The 23120-nt window shown below is 42.6% G+C and overlaps 1 protein-coding gene across 4 annotated transcripts in view; it reads right to left on the bottom strand.

Annotated features, from left to right (window-relative positions):
* ralgps2 (Ral GEF with PH domain and SH3 binding motif 2) overlaps positions 1 to 18142 on the bottom strand; it is a 151108-nt gene extending 132966 nt beyond the window's left edge. For all 4 annotated transcript variants that reach the window (XM_071345646.1, XM_071345644.1, XM_071345645.1 and 1 more), the window contains exon 1: positions 18001 to 18142. The gene's annotated coding sequence lies outside the window, so the exon portion shown is untranslated. The remainder of the gene's footprint in view (positions 1 to 18000) is intronic.
* Between the last annotated feature and the right edge of the window lie 4978 nt (positions 18143 to 23120).

The following is a 23120-nucleotide window of genomic DNA, read 5'->3' as shown; positions in this document are numbered from 1 at the left end:
GCATGAGAACACCAGTTGTCGCGAACGGCTGGGTGACCTTGCTTTCTGTAGCTGATGTGAGTGAGACCTTTAAACAGGTTAACATTCACAAACGGAATACTAGGACGCGTACTCGGGGGTGTATGCTTAGTCCCCTCCTGTACTCCCTGTTCAGCCACGAATGCGCACGACTCCAACGGCATCAAGTTTGCTCATGACAATGGTGGTAGGACTGATCACCGACAACGAGGCAGCCTATAGGGACTGGCAGTGTGGTGCCAGGACAACAATTTCTACCTCAACTTCAGCAAGACAAAGGAGCTGATCGTGGACTACAGAAAACAGAGTCGAGCACACCCCCATCCACATTGACGGGGCTGTAGGGGAGCGGGTTGAGAGCTTTAAGTTCATGTGTCTACATCACTAAAGATCTATCATGATCCACACACACACAGTTGTGAACAGGGCACGTCAGCGCCTCAGGAGCAACTGCAAAGCACCCGACCGCAAGGCGCTACAGAAGGTGTTGAGTACGGCCGAACTTCCTGCCATCCTGGACCTCTATACCTGGCGGTGTCAGAGGAAGGCCCAAAAAACTTTGAGCCTCCAGCCACTCAAGCCATCGACTGTTGTCTCTGCTACCGCACAGCAAGCAGTACCAGGGCACCAAGTCTGGAACCAACAGAGCACTGAACACCTTCTACCCCCAAGCCATAAGAGTACTAAAACAAGACTGCTAAATAGCTAATAAAATGGCTTCCCGGACTACCTGCATTAACCATTTTTTGCTCTAACACTCTTGCACTGACTGTGCACACACAATATATATCCTGTTGCCTAGTCACTTTACCCCTACCTATACAGTGGGGAGAACAAGTATTTGATACACTGCCGATTTTGCAGGTTTTCCTACTTACAAAGCATGTAGAGGTCTGTAATTTTTACTGTGAGAGACGGAATCAAAAACAAAAATCCAGAAAATCACATTGTATGATCTTTAAGTAATTAATTTGCATTTTATTGCATGACATAAGTATTTGATCACCTACCAACCAGTAAGAATTCCGGCTCTCACAGACCTGTTAGTTTTTCTTTAAGAAGCCCTCCTGTTCTCCACTCATTACCTGTTAACTGCACCTGTTCAAACTCATTACCTGTATAAAAGACACCTGTCCACACACTCAATCAAAGACTCCAACGTCTCCACAATGGCCAAGACCAGAGAGCTGTGTAAGGACATCAGGGATAAAATTGCAGACCTGCACAGGGGTGGGATGGGCTACAGGACAATAGGCAAGCAGCTTGGTGAGAAGACAACAACTGTTGGCGCAATTATTAGAAAATGGAAGAAGTTCAAGATGACGGTCAATCACCCTCGGTCTGGGGCTCCATGCAAGATCTCACCTCGTGGGGCATCAATGATCATGAGGAAGGTGAGGGATCAGCCCAGAACTACACTGCAGGACCTGGTCAATGACCTGAAGAGAGCTGGGACCACAGTCTCAAAGAAAACCATTACTAACACACTACGCCGTCTCGGATTAAAATTCTGCAGCGCACACAAGGTCCCCCTGCTCAAGCCAGCGCATGTCCAGGCCCGTCTGAAGTTTGCCAATGACCATCTGGATGATCCGGAGGAGGAATGGGAGAAGGTCATGTGGTCTGATGAGACAAAAATAGAGCTTTTTGGTCTAAACTCCACTCGCCGTGTTTGGAGGAAGAAGAAGGATGAGTACAACCCCAAGAACACCATCCCAACCGTGAAGCATGGAGGTGGAAACATCATTATTTGGGGATGCTTTTCTGCAAAGGGGACAGGACGACTGCACCGTATTGAGGGGAGGATGGATGGGGCCATGTATCGCGAGATCTTGGCCAACAACCTCCTTCCCTCAGTAAGAGCATTGAAGATGGGTCGTGGCTGGGTCTTCCAGCAAGACAACGACCCGAAACACACAGCCAGGGCAACTAAGGAGTGGCTCCGTAAGAAGCATCTCAAGGTCCTGGAGTGGCCTAGCCAGTCTCCAGACCTGAACCCAATAGAAAATCTTTGGAGGGAGCTGAAAGTCCTTATTGCCCAGCGACAGCCCTGAAGGATCTGGAGAAGGTCTGTATGGAGGAGTGGGCCAAGAACTACAGGAAACGTATGATCTCTGTAATTGCAAACAAAGGTTTCTGTACCAAATATTAAGTTAAGTATTTGATACATCAGAAAAGCATATGTCATGCAATAAAATGCAAATTAATTACTTAAAAACCATAATGTGATTTTCTGGATTTTTGTTTTAGATTCCGTCTCTCACAGTTGAAGTGTACCTATGATAAAAATTACAGACCTCTACATGCTTTGTAAGTAGGAAAACCTGCAAAATCGGTAGTGTATCAAATACTTGTTCTCCCCACTGTATGTACATGGCTACCTCAGTTACCTCATACCCTTGCACATCGACTCGGTTCTGGTTCTCCCTTTATATAGTAATCTTACTTTTTCTCGTTTTGTTATTCGGTAATCACTGCGTATTTATTCCTCGTGTCACTATTTCAATTGATCTTAACTCTGCATTGTTGGAAAGGTACATTCATTTGGGGACAGGTCGGAAAGCATAAAAAAATGTATGTCAATATAGATAGTTAGCTTGCACTTGCTAGCTAATTTGTCCTATTTAGCTAGCTTGCTGTTGCTAGCTAATTTGTCCTGGGATATAAACATTGAGTTGTTATTTTACCTGAAATGCACAAGGTCCTCTACTCCGACAATTAATCCACACATAAAACGGTCAACCGAATCGTTTCTAGCCATCTCTCCTCCTTCCAGGCTTTTTCATCGTTGAACTTATATGGTGGTTGGCGTCTAAACTTTCATAGGATTACTACGACGACCGGCAAAACAGTTCATCTTTCAATCACCCACGTGGGTATAACCAATGAGGAGATGGCACGTGGGTACCTGCTTCTATAAACCAATGAGGAGATGGGAAAGGCAGGACTTGCAGCGCGATCTGTGTCAGAAATAGGAATGACTTCTATTTCAGCCCTTGGCAACGCAGACTCTGGTGGGTGCAATAATTGAATAACATGGATTTCTAAATGTATTTTGCAACTTTCGCACACGTGACGCGAGCGGTGTGGTCAGCCTATAAGTATTTCACTATTAGTCTACCCCATTACAGCTTAAACACAGAGGGGGAGGAGAGGGGGATGAGGAGACTCCTGCCAAGTTCACCAATGGGTAGAATGGACACCATGTGGACAGTGCTGCTCCGCGGGTTTAGCCTGGCCATGTCTATACCCATTTCAGACAGAAGATGTGGTATATTACCTGTGAAGAACCTAAGGCAATGTTAATATGACCCCTTTATTTACCACTTTCTTACAGATACCTATTTTATCCATATCAGTATATAAATGGCAAATTGGGATGGATGGGGGCCATTGTTAAACCATGGGGGCTTTTCGCATTTTAAATTAGGGAGGTGTTAACAATGGAATTGTTAAATGGGGGAAAAAGTAGAACCATTCACAGACCCAATACCTGAATTCTGGTTACAGGGTCTGTGAAAATGAAGGAATCATGACTAGGTCTTTAGGTGGCTTTTCATTTGCCATGTTTTTTTACCCCCGACATCTTTTTCAGATATACCATCAGAATAAGAGAGGCAGGCATGGTAAATGACTGGGATTTGGGTCGGTGTATGAAAGGGGTATTATTATTTTAATAAATTAGTCAGTGGCGGGAAACAGACACACACACCGGTGTTTGCTCTCAGAGTTCACTGGGTCAGAGTGCACATTGCACGCTGGAAAGGAACAAAGCCTGACACCCAAATGCTCATGCATGCTCACACACACACGAAAGAGGATCTGTATAAAACCTCTGAGAAAAGGGGAGAACAGGAAGAGTAGCGAGAGCAGTAGAGTCCGCTCTCATTGGAATAAAAGCAGGCAGAGCAGAGGGAGGCAGTATATATGGGCTGTTATTTTTCCATCACACAGTCATGATGGATTGATCCTTTCTTCTTTCCCACAAAGAACAGAACAATGTTACATTGTACGCTTTTGTCAGAGTGAGTGAGTGTGTGTGTGTGTGTGTGTGTGGGGAAGAGCCACTGTCTAATGGAAGGAGCAACAGCTGCAGCCTGAACAAACAGTTGCATCTCTTCTACCGCTAGACACCTCTCATCCCCTCGCTCTTTCTCTCCCTCCCTGAAAGAGCCGCTCAAACCTCTTTCTGGGCCCCCTCTCCTACAGAGCAACATGGCCAGGGGCCACACGCACACAGTATTAATGTATTTTTCTCCTCACAGAAGACAAGTACATACAGGATGCATGGCCTTCCAAACATTCATTTCTATTGAAAAAATATATTAAAAAAATAGGCAAGGCATTGTTTCTACCAGTGTCTCCCAGCCTCCCCTCCCACTTTCACACAAAGGAAACTAAAGCAGTTTTTTTATGATTTAAACATCCCTCCCCCCCCTCAATCTACACACAATACCCCATTATGACAAAGCAAAAACAGGTTTTTCATGGTCAGTCCTTTAGGTGCCTTTCGGCAAACTCCAAGCGGGCTTTCATATGCCTTTTACTGAGAGGCTTCCGTCTGGCCTGATTGGTGGAGTGCTGCAGAGATGGTTGTCCTCTGGAAGGTTCTCCCATCCACAGAGGAACTCTGGAGCGCTGTCAGTGACCACCGGGTTCTTGGTCACCTCCCTGACCAAGGCCCTTCTCACCCCGATTGCTCAGTTTGGGCGGGCAGCCAGCTCTAGGAAGAGTCTTGGTGGTTCTAAACTTCTTCCACTTAAGAATGGTGTTCTTGGGGACCTTCAATGCGGCAGAAATGTTTTGGTACCATTCCCCAGATCTGTGCCTCGACACAATCTTGTCTCGGAGCTCTACGGACAATTCCTTCGACCTCATGGCTTGGTTTTTGCTCTGACATGCAGTCAACTGTGGGACCTTTATATAGAGAGGTGTGTGCCTTTCCAAATCATGTCCAATCAATTGAATTTACCACAGGTGGACTCCAATCAAGTTGTAGAAACATCTCAAGGATGATCAGTGGAAACAAGATGCACCTGAGCTAAATTTCGAGTCTCATAGTAAAACAGTTTGAATACTTTTGTAAATATTTTTTTATTTATTGTAAATAAAATGTGCAAACAAATAAATAAAAACCTGTTTACACTTTGTCATAATAGGGTATTGTGTGTAGAATAATGTAGATTATTTTTCAATCTATTTTAAAATAAGGCTGCAACAAAATGTGGATAAAGTCAAGGGGTCTGAATACTTTCTGAATGCACTGTAGGTTCAGTACTTCTGTAAAACAGCTCGGTTAAAAATATGGCAAAATAGAAAAGGAATAAAAAAGGATACTAAAGAAACTTCCAGAAAACTTTCCTCTCTGAGAAAGTGGAAGAGCATGTCCAAACCTGCCTCAGTTGTAGAGGAAGCACTCACACACGCAGTGGTCATGCCTGTGATAGACACGTCTACCATCTCGTCTCGCTCCATTCAGAATGAATCTCAGTGACACATAGGTCATCTCAAGTTTCTGACACACCAACATTCACTGCATGTCTATACCCAACATGCAGAGAGAAAGCATGGGAAGGAACAGAGGTGGGGAAAGAGGTGGTAAGTGTCTTTTTAACCTGCACGTTTTCTTTAAAAATCACAGGCCCATAGTAAACCTGAGGTTATCAAAACAGAAGTAGAGGATAAAGCGTAGCGTGTACACGTGCGTGCGTCCTCCTTGGCTCTATAGGGCAGACAGTGAGCTGAGCTTTTATCTGATGATCCTCTCTCAGGGCTCTGGACCAAGTTCACAGCTTTCCATGACACAACCAGCTAACAGCTCAGCTCACCCAGACAGGCCAGCAGGGCTGAGCCGAGCCACAGGGACCAGACACACAACAGGCCCCATCACTGCAGGGTGACAGAGGGCTGGGTGGTTACTACCCAAGGTAAGGCCTTCATGGGTTCTAGGAGGGAGATTAAAGTGTCAATACAGGAGAAAGCTAAACTGTTTTCAATCCCACGTGTTTTTTTCTCCCACTGCGGGTTTTTGCGGTCGTCTGCGTTTGAGCCCAGGCTGAGGTCAGTTCAGTGAGTAAGTAACGCCCAGTAAAGTGATTGTTATACTTCCACCCATTGGTCTTGTGTGAATAAAGTTTTGTTCTCCTCTGTGTGGACAGTGGCATCACGGGTCCCTGGAGTCCCTTGCTAGACATGTGCCCATCAGGACGTAAAACATGTTACACAACATCTTGGTCAGGTCCCCCCCAACTCGTTACTGTGTGCTCTTTGGAGAAAAGGGCTTCACTCACAGGGTAAGCAGAGGCTCTAAAAGGGAAATCTGGGCAAGCCAAGAGTGTCTCTAATGATAAAGACACAGGAGTAGTATTCCTGGTTTGGTTCTCTTTGGGGAAAATAAATGGTTTAAACCCAGGTTCATTTCTACACAAATAAAATAGTCTACACAGCATGTAACAAATAACTAACAGTGAAATGATTACCAGGCCTCGAAATTCCCAGAGGCAGTAATGCCCATATAAAAACAAATTCATGCCTTGCAGCCAAAGTGGCCATTTTCTCTTTGGACTGAATATAATAATTATAATTCCCTCCTCCCGGCTGCCAATCGCCCTGCTCCGAAGCACCTATCACTCACATGGCTCTCTCAGATCTCAATTCTTATTAGCCAATGCACGTCATGTGATCGTGTCCTCAGGCATCGCAGCTCCGAAGAAGGCCTACAAGTTAAGACCGACACGTCAGAGATGCAACGGTTGCATGTCCTTATCGAATTCCGAGGCGCATATTGAAGAAGTTAGAATAACTGGTCACATTTACATTTCCTCTGCCAACAAGATGAGTAGAGAACAGAAAGAGCATTAGCCCATGTCAATCTACTATCCCCCATAGTTACCCAAAATTATCTATTGGTCAGCTTGTCACTGTGTCAGAAATAAATATTCCAAAACAGACCCCTGGGACAGTTGTGGGATGATAGATTCCAAATTCATACAACCACTGTACATCAACAATACCTTTAAAAGCAATGAGGCTTCTGCAACAGAGCTGAAGGTTTCGCTTAAAAATGTTCATAAATTATTATTTCTTCACATAAGCAGTGAATGTGTGCACCGCAGTAGGCTATACATGCAAATGTTCCCAAATGCAAATTGCGAAAAAGCCGTTCTCAAAAGCCCAGGTTTCATGTGACAGAAATGAAAATATCCTTTAGAATGAGGGAAGATAAAGCTGCAACAACTGGCTAATATGACTAAGATTGTGTCCACGGCTGCTGGACTAAAAAAAAATATGTGAAAACCAATAGGACATGAGAGAAATAACCTACTGGTTTCAATGGCATATGAGGAAGGGTTTATAAAATAACTCCCTTTGCATTCCTATGGTAGGAATTTGGCTAAGAACAGCCAGGTTTTAAACAATTACGTTTACGGTTGAATAGTTTCAAAATGTAGACTGCCTCTGCTCAGATTGCAATGATGTTGTGGTGCGCAACAGGCACTGGCTTTTCTCACCCATCTGAACAAACAGTGCGACAGAATATAGCCTTTAGACGTTAATATGAATTATCCTCCATTATATATTTGTCAAAACATGACTGGCATTAAGCCTATACTGTAATGGGAAAAATGGATGAGGCAAGTGGAAGAAAATAAGGAACTTGTCTATCGGCCCAGAATTAAAAACCAAAATTGGTTAAAAACTTCTTCGGGATCGGTGTCCCGTCCACGGGACAGTTGAGCTAACGTAGGATAATGCGATTAGCATGAGGTTGTAAGTAAATAACGAATAGCAATGACAAGTAAAAAAAAAAAAGAACATGGCTATATACAGGGTTATGTAATAGTGTTACACATGGGATAAACAAACAAAGTCAATAACACAATAGAAAAATCTGTATACAGTTTGTGCAAATGAAGTAAGGAGGTAAGGCAATAAATAGGCCATAGTGGCGAAGTAATTACAATTTAGCAAATAACACTGGAGTGATAGATGTGCAGATGATGTGTGCAAGTAGAAATACTGGTGAGCAAAAGAACAGAGAAACAAAAACAAATATGGGATGAGGTAGGTAGGTGGATGGGCCATTTACAGATGGGCTGGGTAAAGCTATCGGTAATCTGCTCTGACAGCTGATGCTTAAAGTTAGTGAGGGAGATGAGTCTCCAGCTTCAGTGATTGTTGCAATTCGTTCCAGTCATTGGCAGCAGAGAACTGGAAGGAAAGGCGGCCAAAGGAGGAATAGGCTTTGGGGATGACCAGTGAAATATACCTGCTGGAGCTTGTGCTACGGGTGGGTGTTGCTATGGCGACCAGTGAGCTGAGATAAGGCGGAGCTTTACCTAGCAAAGACTTAGATGACCTGGAGCCAGTGGGTTTGGCGACGAATAGGATCAGCCAACGAGAGCATACAGGTCGCAGTGGTGGGTAGTATATGGGGCTTTGGTGACAAAACGGATGGCACTGATAGCAAATTGGATGCAGTCTGAGTAGTGTTGGAGGCTATTTTGTAAATGACATCGCCGAAGTCAAGGATCGGTAGGATAGTCAGTTTTACGAGGGTATGTTTGGTAGCATGAGTGAAGGATGCTTTGTTGCGAAATAGGAAGCCGATTCTAGATGTAATTTTGGATTGGAGATGCTTAATGTGAGTCTGGAAGGAGAGTTTACAGTCTAACCAGACACCTTGGTATGCCAGGGTACGAGGTAATAGAGGTAGCTACAGTGCCTTCAGAAAGTATTCATACCCCTTGTCATTTCACATTTTGTTGTGTTACAGCCTGAATTCAAAATGGATTAAATAGATTTCTGACTCATCCACACACAAAATAATGACAAAGTGTAAATGTTACTTTTTGGTGTGCAAATGAAATAGACATATCTAAATTACATAAATATTCAATACATGTTAGAATCACCTTTGCAGTGGTGAGATTCTGGCTAAGTCTAAGAGTTTCGCACACCTGGATTGCACATTCTTTTTCAAATTCTTCAAGTGCTGTTAAGTTGGTTGTTGATCGACACACATGTTCAAGTCGTGCCATAGATATTCAAGCCAATTTAAGTCAAAACTGTAACTAGGCCACTCATGAACATTCAATGTTGTTGCTTACTAAGACTCCATGGTATATTTGGCTTTGTGTTTTAAGTTATTGTCCTGTGCTTGGCTCCATATATATAAACGGAATGGAGCCAGGCAACAACAAAAAAGGTCAGCATTTTCAGCAGGACAATAACTTAAAACACAAAGCCAAATATATCATGGAGTCTTAGTAAGCAAAAAAATATATATATATATATCTATATAAATAATTTTTTTAAACTCCCTAGTCATTGCCGATGACAAGCATACCCATAACATGATGCATCCACCACCATGCTTGAAAATATGAAGAGTGTTACTCAGGGATGTGTTGGATTTGCCCCAAACATAATGCTTTGTATTCAGGACAAAATTCAATTGATTGTGTTTTTCTTCTGCACAGGCTTCATTTTTACACTGTCATTTAGGTTAGTATTGTGGTGTATCTACAATGTTGATCCATCCTTAAGTGCTCCTATAACAGCCATGTGACTATTTTAAAGTCACCACTGGCCCCATGGTAGATCCCTGAGCGTTTTCCTTCTTCTCTGGCAACAGAGTTAGGAAGGATACTTGCATCGTTGTTGTGATTGGGTGTATTGATACACCATCCAAAGTGTACTTAACAATTTCACCATGCACAAATGGATATTCAATGTCTGTTCTAATAGGTGCCCTTCTATGCAAGGCATTGGAAAACCTCCCTGTTCGAATCTGTGTTTGAAATTCACTGTTCAACCTTACATATAATTGTATGTGTAGGGTACAGACAGGGCATAAAATTAATACCTGCCAAATAAAGATCAATTTAGTTATCAAAATCAAATCACTGTCACATGCGCCAAATACAACCGGTGTAGACCTTACAGTGAAATGCTTAGTTACAAGCCCTTAACCTACAATGCAGGTAAGAAAAATTTTCAAAGTATAAATTAGATACGTTTTTTTTTTTAAATAAGAAAAAAAGTACAAATAATTAAAGAGCAGCAGTAAAATAACAATAGCAAGGCTATATACAGGGGGTACCGGTCCAGAGCCAATGTGTGGGGGCACCGATTAGCCGCTTGCCGTGCGGTAGCAGAGAGAACAGTCTATGACTAGGGTGGCTGGAGTCTTTGACAATTTGTATGGCCTTCCTCTGACACTGCCTGGTATAGAGGTCCTGAATGGCAGGAAGCTTGGTCCCAGATGTACTAGGCTGTACACACTACCCTCTGTAGTGCCTTGCGGTCTGAGGCCGAGCAGTTGCCATACCAGGCAGTGATGCAACCAGTCAGGATGCTCTCGATGGTGCAGCTGTAGAACCTTTTGAGGATCTGGGGACCCATGCCAAATCTTTTCAGTCTCCTGAGGGGGAATAGGTTTTGTCGTGTCCGCTTCACAACTGTCTTGGTGTGCTTGGACCTTGTATGTTTGTTGGTGATGTGGACGCCAAGGAACGTGAAGCTCTCAACCTGCTCCACTGCAGCCCCATCGATGAGAATGGGGCGTGCTCGGTCCTCCTTTTCCTGTAGTCCTCAATCATCTCCTTTGTCTTGATCACGTTGAGGGAGAGGTTGTTGTTCTTGCACCACACAGCCAGGTTTCTGACCTCCTCCCTATATGCCGTCTCGTCTTTGATCAGGCCTACCACTTGTGTCTTCAGCAAACTTAAATGGTGTTGGAGTCATGCCTGGCCATGCAGTCATGAGTGAACAGGGAGTACAGGAGGGGGTGGTTAAGAATGTCCATTTCAACAGCCACATTGGTGGGTGGTCAATTTGCAAGGCTGTACAGAGCAAATATTACATTTGTAAATATAAAGTCAAAAGTATGAGCACAGCTGTTCAAAGAATTTCTGCTGTTTTGTTTCATAGATGCTAATTGAACGAAGAAATACAAATCCTATATCCCACACCGCGCAGGGGAGCTGTGTGCAATGAGTGAAGTGATGATGGATACATTTTTGGAGGCGCTGCGCATGCACAGGCATAAAAGTTGGTATAATTTCCTCGGTAGTCTACAAAGTGAGACTTTGTTGTGTTTCTTAGCAATTTACATTGTTTTGTTCACAAGCTCTGTTGTTTTTCCAACGTTAGTTTGAGTCTGCTCCTTCAACTGATAGCGAATGAGACGACCTATTCATATCCCAAATCACACACGGTAACCTCCCACCCTTAAAGAGGAAGCTGAACATGTGGTCTCTGATATTTTTGATTAAGACTCGGGTCACAAAAAAAATATATATTAAATTGATCAATACTCAAATTGATCAATATAAATCAATTACTTCTTACTAATATATTCTTGTTTTAGAAACATTACAAAACATGGTCATCTTATTTAAAAACATGTTTTTTAATGTAATTATGGCTCCAACAAAATTTAGTGTGAAATAAATATATTTCTTTGTATTTTATTTTTTTATCTACATGCACAGAGGCTAGAGGACCAAAAAAATATATATATACATTTTAGGCCCTGGGTTCAGACATGATACTCATTTAAAAAAACTTTGCAAAGAGGGAGTCCATGAAACCCATTATGTGACTTAAGCAAACTTGTAATCCTGAAATGATTTAGGCTTGCCATAACAAATGGGGTTGAATACATGAATTAAGACCTTTAAGCTGTTCATTTGTGAACATTTCTAAAAACATAATTCAACTTTGACATTATTGGGTATTGCGTGTAGGCCAGTGACAAAATCTCAATTGAATCCAATTTTTAATGCATGTTGTAAACAAAAAACGTGGAGTAAGTCAAGAGATGTGAATACTGTCTGAAGGCACTGTACAGTATGTACATATGTAGGGTTAAAGTGACTAAGCAACAGGATAGATTAGGCAGCAGCAGGTAGACATTTGATTAGCTATTTAGCAGTCTTATGGCTTGGAAGTAGAAGCTGTTCAGTGCTCTGTTGGTTCCAGACTTGGTGCATCGGTACCGCTTGCCGTGCGGTAGCAGAGAGAACAGTCTATGCCTTGGGTGGCTGGAGTCTGACAATTTTTTGGGCCTTCCTCTGACACCGCCTGGTATAGAGGTCCAGGATGGCAGGGAGCTCTGCCCCAGTGATGTAGTGGGTGGCAGGGAGCTCTGCCCCAGTGATGTAGTGGGTCGTACTCACCACCCTCTATAGCGCCTTGCGGTCGGGTGCCTTGCAGTATCCGTACCAGGCGGTGATGCAACCATGCAAGATGATCTCAACGGTGCAGCTGTAGAACTTTGAGGATCTGAGGGGCCATGCCAAATCTTTTCAGCTTCCTGAGAAGGAAGAGAAGCTGTCGTGCTCACTGGACCATGTTAATTGCTTAGTGATGGGGACACCGAGGAACTTCAAGCTCTTGACCCACAGCTCCATTGATGGGGGTGTTCTCACCCTTACGTTTCCTGTAGTCCACGATCAGCTCCTTTGTCTTGCTGACGTAGGAAGGAAGATAGTACCCTGGGCTCATCACCAAAGCCGACAGACTATCCTACTTGCTCAAAGACTGGTCTGTCATTGCTCAATGTAAACCATGATTAGTCCCCACCCTACTGTGATATGTGGAAGTGAAAGTCGATAGACATTCTCCTGAGTGACAGCCCAACGGCTAAGCTGGCAGACAGACTGGTACAGGACCCCATGGGCCCACGACCACGGGGCATGGGCACAGAACACAGACGTAACCTTCTGCTATCAGTGACACATTCCGGTCCACACATTTGCACGCACACACCCCCCTTCATTCAGTCAGGCGTTATCAATACAGACACCCACTTCAGTAGGCAGCCAGCACCATCAGACACCCAGTCACACAACCTCCCAGTCTCCCACAGATATGAATAGTCCAAAACCCAAGACAGGGTTTAAAGTGACATGATGGAACATTGTAGGATCATAAGGAAACAAGAGGTGCTTTGTGAGTTCTCTGTCTTTACCTGACACCAGACGTTACTTGGGCGACGGGAGGGACAGGCAGCGTCAGTCAGTGGAATAGACAGACGAAGGCGGAGAGATAGTGAGAGAAACCTGCTGTTGGTCCATTGAGTCTAAGTCTAACTAATGACACAGGCCAGAAGGAAAAGACTGAGTAGGATGAAGATCCCCCTCATGTCTTCAGTCAGTCCTACTCTGCAATCTGTCTAGTCAGTCTCATAAGACTGCCCCGTCCCCAGCCAATAGACGAGTTGGTTGTTTAGCAACAAATCCAAACACACGCAAAACTACGGGGCAAGATAGACAGGGTTGGCTTAGATTGTTGACAACATGTAAACTATATTTCGTCAAAATTTGCACAATGAGCACTTGTCTCAAATACAGTCACAGTTGGTATCAAGAACTAGATGAAACTACTGTTTGTTACTATCTGGCCCCGCTGAAAAGTGTGCATCGTTTGTGATGTTGGCTAAAGCCATCATAGACAAGCCAGCCTCCAGCTTAATTTAAAATACCAATACAGAGACACAGACAGACACACATGGACCAGGAGGACACGTGAAGTACTTGAGAAAGTCTCTACGACAAGGGACAAAACCCATAAACCTGAGACAGACCAGGGCGCAGACATGGAATCTGACGCACGTCTTGTAGCACATACACACATGGGTAGTGTGCAAAAATGTGATCGGAAAAAGGCCAATTCAAGCAAACAAGTCAGTTTAAATGATGAGACACTGATGCAAGATAGAGATTCCGGTGAAACTTTAATTTACTAAGCTTGATCAAATCTCTGAGTGTGACCAATATGTCTGCTCTGACTACAGTGTACACTATATAGCAGCCACCTTCTGCATGAGACCAGCACTGGCCAGCAAAACAGAAAGCTTTTAGCAGTAATAATCCTGTGTCAAACCAACACTTATAATTACAGATAGAAAGAATGGCAGCTGGCAAACAGTCCTGCGGGCAGCAGCACAGTAACTGTGGATTAGCCTTCTGCCAGATGCTCACTCTGTTGTGTTAACAAACTATCAATGACATTCACTTTGACGCACTCGTTAATGGGAGCAGAAACAGGAGAATATTAAAGCCCTTTCTGATTGTCTCTCAAAGATATGGGAACTTTGGATCACCTCTTCTGTAAACAACCAACATCTCAATCACTTTGATAAAAATCTAACTTTTGATTCTTCATGTCTGAGACCAAACCGCAGCCTCACACCAAAGCAAATCTTTCCTTGCCCAGGGAGCGTAACACTGTTTAACTGCACGTCTTCATTTTTTATATACAGTGAACACTTTAGCAGGTCGGCTATTTAACATGGTGCGGCCTAAAGGACATTTTCCATCTTTACACAAACCCTTTACTCATCTCACGCAGTTTGTCTACTCTATTGTTACTGTAAACGGGGGTCAGCAGGTAGCCTAGCGGTTACCGTTGGGCCAGTAACCGAAAGGTTGCTAGTTCGAATCCCAGAGCCGACAAGGTGAACAAACTGTTGATATGCCCATGAGCAAGCCCACTTGCTCCAGGGTCGCCTTTGATAATGGCTGACCTTGGCCGTGATCCTATTTTCTAATGGTGTCTCAGGGGGACTTGGGATAAGCAAGAAATACATTTCCATTTCACACATGTATAATATATATTAGTAAAATGTGTCAAACCAGACAAATAAGAACATATCAAATTATTATTATGAGGGGTCACGTTTCACATAGAAACATAAATTGCATAAGAAATATCTTGCTGCGTTTTGTAAACGCAGATCTAAAATCATTCTTATTGTACTTTCTGCTCAGACTAATACTGTGTTTCAGTTCTATCAGCAGATCAGTCAGAGCGCTGTGTGTTGCTACTTTTCTCAGTGCAGTCTACTTTTCCCTGGTAAATGGAAAGACTAAGTTAGGAAATGTAGCTGGCTACATTCTTTTTATGATAAACAGAAATGATGACCATGCATCGTTCTTGGAAAAAATACCATGCTTTTTTATTGTAGTCCCATTTACTTTTGTGGCAGCTGGCCAAGTAACGTTCACTTCTGTGGTCATCTGATTAATTTATTTTTTAACCTTTATTTAAACTAGGCAAGTCAGTTGAGAACAAATTCTTATTTACATTGAAGGCCAAACCCTAAGCCGGACGACGCTGGGCCAATTGTGTGCTGCTCTATGGAACTCCCAATCACAGCCTGTTGTGATACAGCCTGGAATCGAACCAGGGTCTGTAGTGATGCCTCTTACACTGAGATGCAGTGGCTTACACCGCTGCGCCACTTGGGAGCCCTAATGAATGAAGATTATTTTCTGCCGAATGTGTTGCACAAATGTATTTTCTGTCAAGGAAAAGTATAGTTGCATGCCCCTGATAACTTTATTGAAGCAAAAACAAAACCCTTGAATTTCAATATAAAATGCAGGTGAAAAGGTTTAAAATGCAGATTTCTGAAGTCTAACATGACCACTCACTCCTTTCTCCACACAAATAAATGTAAAAAAAAAAAAAAAAATTAGTAGAACTGTGCAGATGAAAACTTTGGTAGCGAAATTAGGGTAAAATTCCGCTCAGGTTTTTATGCAACCACGTTATTGAAACACTTTTTAAAAAATCTCTTCTCCGAATTCAGATTCAAAGATGTCTGCAGGACAAAATGTGGTGTCAGCAATGACATGGCAGCTTGAGTTTGAAAATATCAATTTTGGTTATTGAACTACAAATCTAATTGTATTTGTCACATGCTTCATAAACAACATGTTTAGACTAATGGTGAAATGCTTACTTAAGTGTAAGTGAAGTGGATTTACACCCGGTAATGGAATTACATCATGGGTTCCTGATCTGTACTACACAGAAATGCATAATTATGGATAGAAAATGTCCTATTTCACAAGTTTGGACATCACAGCAGAGCACAATAACATACAGTGTAGTACAATACAGCAGTACAGTACTCTGCTGTCCAAACTTGTGAAACATACGTCTATGACAGGTTCAGATTTGGTCCAGCCTGGACATTAACATCACGGCCAGAGTGGACTGACCAAATTTGAACTACTTTTCAACGTCAGTCGGTGCGCAATGGGTGATGCTGGTTTAAGCAAATGGAAAGGGGGCTCATGGATAAGTGTCAGTAAGAGCGGTGAGAGGTGACATTAACTGGACGTGAGAGAGAAGAAGGGGTTGTCCAGACTGTTTTAAAAATACTCGTTTGACCACCAGACAACAGAAAGAAAACCGTTATCTGCTGAACATAACAGTATGCCAGTGTAGGGGAGGACAGTTGCAAGTGACTCAACTGTGGTTTCTGACTATTATGATTTCCCAATGTAGCCAATTCAGTTGCAGTAATTCCGTTACAGATCTTTTAGTTACCAGTAATGGAATTATGAGTTTTATTCACTTAATTCATATAATTAAGTAAAATCACTAACCAATTGGTAGGTCTACCATTTCTTGTTACTTCTGAACTTTCATTATCCTCCTCATGAGGGAGAGAAATTAGAAATGATCTTAAAGATGTACCTTTTTAAAATTCCGTTACCAAAAACCCACAACGCAATATTTCCTAAATTTACATTAGATAAACAACTTCTAAACTAAAATATACTAAACTAAATATTTTTTTTTAAGTGTTGATAATGGTAGGCAGGGGTCTTTACGTTAACATTATTAGGTTTTGATACATTTCTGATACCTTTTAAGGCTTTCTGGTCAATCTTTTCTATAAACCCTTCGAAAACCTGTTTATCCAGAAATCAAGTCTTTACTAATGATACATATTTATCTTGGATTATTTTTTTTTTTTATCTACCCACATCTTATATCCCAATAATATAGATTTAGCTTTAATTTGACACCCAATTTGAAATGCTACTATGAAATTCAGATGTTGGTGCACATGGGTCCTTTTCGATGAAAATGCGAGTAGATGAAGGCATGGATTTTACTGGGTAAACGGAATTTGGCCTGCATGGCCTGTGTAGGCTTGACTGAAATGTGTTGCTATGTTGTCTCCCTGGCTTTGCCCAGCCAGAGTGACTATTGGCTAGCAATATATAAATATAATTAAGGCAAAAATGATACATGGCTCATATAGCTAATGATGTGGGACATAAGATGTCCTTGACTGTGCATTACAAATAATATATTAATTGGCCAACGAACACTACCACCCTTTGGAATCAATTATATTGACCCACGGTAATGCTTTTTAACTGGTACATTGCTGTAGCGCTAGCTAGCGAGAGAAACACTGATGCCGACATATCCTACAATAGAGGCAGACACCACGATGTTGATGCCAACCCGCCATTAAATATTCATCAATTCGTATTGGAACGGCTGTCTGACTAAGTTGATGATTCTTACACGTGTATAAACTAAAGGCCTTTGCGTCTCCCTAAACAAAGTGTTGTGGCTTTTCAGACTATCCTCCCACAGCAGTAACCTAACGTAGCAGGCGTGAACAAAAAATAAAACGATAACTAGTTTTCATGTTTAAATCCAAGGGTGTGAATAAAACCCCAACGAACGCCCCACCCAATAACCTCCCCGGATCTGGGCGGGTTCTGAGTCCCGTGCAAAGCTACGAGGCCGTTTCAGTGGTCATTAGCTAAGCGCTAACAGCACGCCGGGGACAACACGCGCAAATCACCGTTAACAAGCTAACTGGCTAACCTACAAAGCACAAGTTGCAACGAGATTAGATGGCGGTTGCTAACTAGTTAGGTCACAGGATAGCTAGCTAACTTGGCAAAAAACGTTGACTACTGTGTGACAAGACAAACGCGAACATTCTATAAGACATTGAGGGCGAGAACTAGCTAGTTAGTTACTGCAACAGATAATACTATTCAACTCAAAACTCTTTACTTCAACCTTCAAAATAGAAAGCTTACGTTAGTCCAGTTGCTAACGTTAGCTAATCTTCCGCGCAAATTGATTTAGATTCAGGGAAGCTGCTACACCTAAGATAGCTTACGAAAACAGACATAGAACACTCACCACACTGAGATGGGTGCCAGGTCCCTCTTTTCGGGTGAAACACTCGTTTCGTTGTGGCAGCAGATTTCAGAAGCTCCTAAAGGCAGTGTGCTTTGCAACAGCTGTGATCTGTTTTGAATGAGGGTCGAGCGGACACGGGCAAATGGGAGGGGTTTAGCTAGTTCACCCGCCCTCGCCTTTTCTGGTGCCGCAAGCTTTTTCAGTCAGCTTTTCACACCTGGATTGTACAGCATTTGTCCATTATTCATTTCAAAATTCTCCAAACTCTGTCAAATTGGTTGTTGCTCATTGCTAGACAACCATTTCCAGGTCTTGCCATACATTTTCAAGTAGATTTAAGTCAAAACTGTAACTCGCCCACTCAGGAACATTCACTGTCTTCTTGGTAAGCAGCTAAAGTGTAGATTTGGCCTTATGTTTTAGGTTATTGTCCTAATGAAAAGTAAATTAATCTCCCAGTGTCTGGTGGAAGGCAAACTGAACCAGGTTTTCCTCTAGGATTTAGCCTGTGCTGAGCTCCATTCTGGTTCTTCTTTTTCTATCCCCCAAAATCCCCAGTCCTTAACGATTACAAGCATACCCATAACATTGTACATAACATGATACAGCCACCACTATGCTTGAAAATATGAAGAGTGGTACTCAGCTGTGTTATATTGAATTTGCCCCAAACATAACACATTGTATTCAGGACATAAAGTTAATCTTATTTACCACCTTTGTACTTTTCACACAGTCAATTAGGTGAGTATTGTGGAGTAACTACAATGTTGTTGATCTATCGTCGGTTTTCTCCTATCACAGCCACTAAACTCTGTAACTGTTTTAAAGTCACCATTGACCTCATGGTGAAATCCCTGACCGGTTTCCTTCATCTACGGCAGTGGTTCCCAAACTTTTTATAGTCCCGTACCCCTTCAAGCATTCAACCTCCAGCTGCGCACCCCCTTTAGCACCAGGGTCAACGCACTCTCAAATGTTGTTTTTTGCCATAATTGTAAGCCTGCCACACACACTATACGATACATTTATTAAACATAAGAATGAGTGAGTTTTTGTCACAACCCGGCTCGTGGGAAGTGACAAAAAGCTCTTATTAGGACCAGGGCACAAATAATAATAATTTTACTCTTTATTTAACCATCTTACATATAAAATCTTATTTGTTCATCAAAAATTGTTAATAACTCACCACAAGTTAATGAGAAGGATGTGCTTGAAAGGATGCTCATAACTGCAGTGTTGGGTTGTATTGGAGAGAGTCTCAGTCTTAAATCATTTTCCACACACAGTCTGCCTGTATATAGTTTTCTTGCTAGTGAGGGCCAAGAATCCACTCTCACATAGGTAAGTGGTTGCAAATGGCATCAGTGTCTTAACAGTGCGATTTGCCAAGGCAGGATACTCTGAGCGCAGCCCAATCCAGAAATCTGGCAGTAGCTTCTGATTAAATAAAATTTTCACAGAACCGCTTGTTGCAATTTTGATGAGGATCTCGTTCCGATATCGGTATGTGGACTGGAGGCAGGGCATGAAAGGGATAACGAATCCAGTTGTTTGTGTCATCCATTTCAGGAAAGTTCCTGTGTAATAGTGCACCCAACTCACTCAGGTGCTTCGTTATACCACATTTGACATTGTCCATAAGCTTGAGTTCATTTGCACACAAAAAAATCATACAATGATGAAAAGACCTGTGTGTTGTCCTTGTTAATGCAGAAAGAGAAGAGCTCCAACTTCTTAATAATAGCCAGAATGTTGTCCCGCACATTATATATAGTTGAGGAGAGTCCCTGTAATCCTAGATTCAGATCATTCAGACGAGAAAAAATGAAATGAAAAGTGAAAATTATGGTCAGTAAAGAAAACTTTAAGCTTGTCTCTCAATTAAAAAAGTGTGTCAATACTTTGCCCCTAGATAACTAGCGCACTTCTGTATGTTGTAAAAGTGTTACATGGTCGCTGCCCATATCATTGCATAGTGCAGAAAATACACGAGAGTTCAGGGGCCTTGCTTTAACAAAGTTAACCATTGTCACTGCAGCATCCAAAACATATTTCAAGCTGTCAGGCATTCCCTTGGCAGCAAGAGCCACTCGGTGGATGCTGCAGTGTACCCAAGTGGCATCGTGAGAAACTGCACGCGTGTTACCACTCCACTATGTCTCCCTGTCATGGCTTTTGCACCATCAGTACAGATAACAACACATCTTGACCACCAAAGTCCATTTGATGTCACAAAGCTGCCCAGTACTTTAAAAAATATAATCTCCTGTTGTCCTGGTTTCCAGAAGAGGATGTCTTCGTTATTTGACCCCCCATAAATGTAACGGACATATACCAGGAGCTGAACCAGGCCCGCCACGTCTCTTGACTCATCCAGTTGTACTGCATAGAATTCACTGGCTTGTATGCAAAGCAGTAATTGTTTCAAAACATCTCCTGCCATGTCACTGATGCGTCATGAAACAGTGTTCTTTGATGAAGACATTGTCTGTATAGTTTTTTTGGCCTTTTCCCCCAGCATTGTCCCAGCCACATCCACGGCAGCAGGAAGAATTAAGTCCTCCTCAATAGTGTGGGGCTTGCCTGTCCTAGCCACTCGGTAGCTCACCATATAAGACGCTTCTAGCCCCTTCTTATTAACGGTATCTGTTGCTTTTATACATGTATTACTACTCGAAAGTCGTCTTAATTCTCACTCAAAAAACTCCTGTGGTTTATATTTCAAATTGGCATGTTTTGTTTCTAAAATGTCTGCGCAAGAGTGAAGGTTTCATCGAGTTGTGAGATAGTCATTAAAACTAGTTTTTCAACCACTCCACATATTTATTGTTAACAAACTATAGTTTTGGCAAGTCGGTTAGGACATCTAATTTGTGCATGACACAAGTAATTTTTCCAACAATTGTTTACAGACAGATTATTTCACTGTATCACAATTCCAGTGGATCAGAAGTTTACATACACTAAGTTGACTGTGCCTTTAAACAGGTTGGAAAATTCCAGAAAATGATGTCATAGCTTTAAAAGCTTCTGATAGGCTAATTGACATCATTTGAGTCAATTGAAGGTGTACCAGTGGATGTACTTCAAGGCCTACGTTCAAACTCAGTGCCTCTTTGCTTGACATCATGGGAAAATCAAAAGAAATCTGCCAAGACCTCAGGAAAAAAAAAATTGTAGACCTCCACAAGTCTGTTTCATCCTTGGGAGCAATTTCCAAACGCCTGAAGGTACCACGTTCATCTGTACAAACAATAGTACGCAAGTATAAACACCATGGGACCACGCAGCCATCATACCGCTCAGGAAGGAGATGCGTTGTCTCCTAGAGATGAGCGTACTTTGGTGCAAAAAGTGCAAATCAATCCCAGAAGAACAGCAAAGGACCTGTTGAAGATGCTGGAGGAAACAGGCACAAAAGTATCTATATCCACAGTAAAACGAGTCCTATATCGACATAACCTGAAAGGCCGCTCAGCAAGGAAGAAGCCACTGCTCCAAAACCGCCATAAAAAAGCCAGACTACGGTTTGCAACTGCACATGGGGACAAAGCTTGTACTTTTTGGAGAAATGTCCTCTGGTCTGATGAAACAAAAATATAATTGTTTGGCCATAATGACCATCGTTATGTTTGGAGGAAAAGGGGGGAGGCTTGCAAGCTGAAGAACACCATCCCAACCGTGAAGCACCAGGGGTGGCAGTATCATGTTATGGGGGTGCATTGATGCAGGAGGGACTGGTGCACTTCACAAAATAGATGGCATCATGAAGCAGGAAAATTATGTGGATATATTGAAGCAACATCTCAAGACATCAGTCAGGAAGTTAAAGCTTGGTCGCAAATGGGTCTTCCAAATGGACAATGACCCCAATCATACTTCCAAAGTTGTGGCAAAATGGCTTAAGGACAACAAAGTCAAGGTATTGGAGTGGCCATCACAAAGCCCTGACCTCAATCCTATAGAAAATGTATGGGCAGAACTGAAAAAGCATGTGCGAGCAAGGAGGCCAAAAAAGCTGACTCCGTTACACCAGCTCTGTCGGGTGAATTTTGTCCCATTCCTCCTAACTTATTGTGAGAAGTTTGTGGAAGGCTACCCGAAACGTTTGACCCAAGTGAAGCAATTTAAAGGCAATCTTACCAGATACTAATTGAGTGTATGTAAACTTCTGACCCACAGGGAATGTGATGAAAGAAATAAAAGCTGAAATAAATCATTCCCTCTACTATTAATCTGACATTTCACATTCCTAAAAGAAAGTGGTGATCCTAACTGACCTAAGACAGGGAATGTTTACTGGAATTAAATGTCAGGAATTGTGAAAAACTGAGTTTAAATGTATTTGGCTAAGGTGTGTAAACTTCCGACTTCAACTGTAAGTATTCAGACCCTTTGCTATGAGATTCGAAATTGAGCTCAGGTGCATCCTGTTTCCATTGAGATGTTTCTACAACTTGATTGGAGTCCACCTGTGGTAAGTTCAATTGATTGGACATGGAAAGGCAAACACCTGTCTACATAAGGTCCCACAGTTGACGTCAGAGCAAAAACCAAGCCATGAGGTCGAAGGAATTGTCCGTAGAGCTCCGAGATAGGATTGTGTTGAAGCACAATTCTTGAATAGAAGAAGTTTGGAACAACCAAGACTCTTCCTAGAGGTTTCCGTCTGACCAAACTGAGCAATCGGGGGAGAAAGGCCTAGGTCAGGTAGGTGACCAAGAAACCAATGTTCACTATGGCAGAGCTCCAGAGTTCCTCTGTGGAGATGGGAAAACCTTCCCGAAGGACACCACTCTCTGCAGCACTCCACCAATCAGGCCTTTATGGTAGAGTGGCCAGACGGAAGCCACTCCTCAGTAAAAGGCACATGACAGCCCGCTTGGAGTTTGCCAAAAGGCGCCGAAAGGACCATAAAACCCCAGATTCTCTGGTCTGATGAAACAAAGATTGAACTCTTTGACCTGAATGCCGAGCGCCATGTCTGTTAGAAACCTGGGACCATCCCTACAGTGAATCATGGTGGTGGCAGCATCATGCTTTGGGGAAGTTTTTCAGGGCAGGAACTGGGAGACTAGTCAGGAAAGATGAATGGAGCAAAGTACAGAGGTCCT

Source organism: Salvelinus alpinus, chromosome 16, assembly GCF_045679555.1.
Source record: "Salvelinus alpinus chromosome 16, SLU_Salpinus.1, whole genome shotgun sequence".
Lineage (NCBI taxonomy): Eukaryota > Metazoa > Chordata > Actinopteri > Salmoniformes > Salmonidae > Salvelinus > Salvelinus alpinus.
The sequence above is the reverse complement of the archived record's forward strand: the minus strand, read 5'-3'. Positions and strand labels throughout refer to the sequence as shown.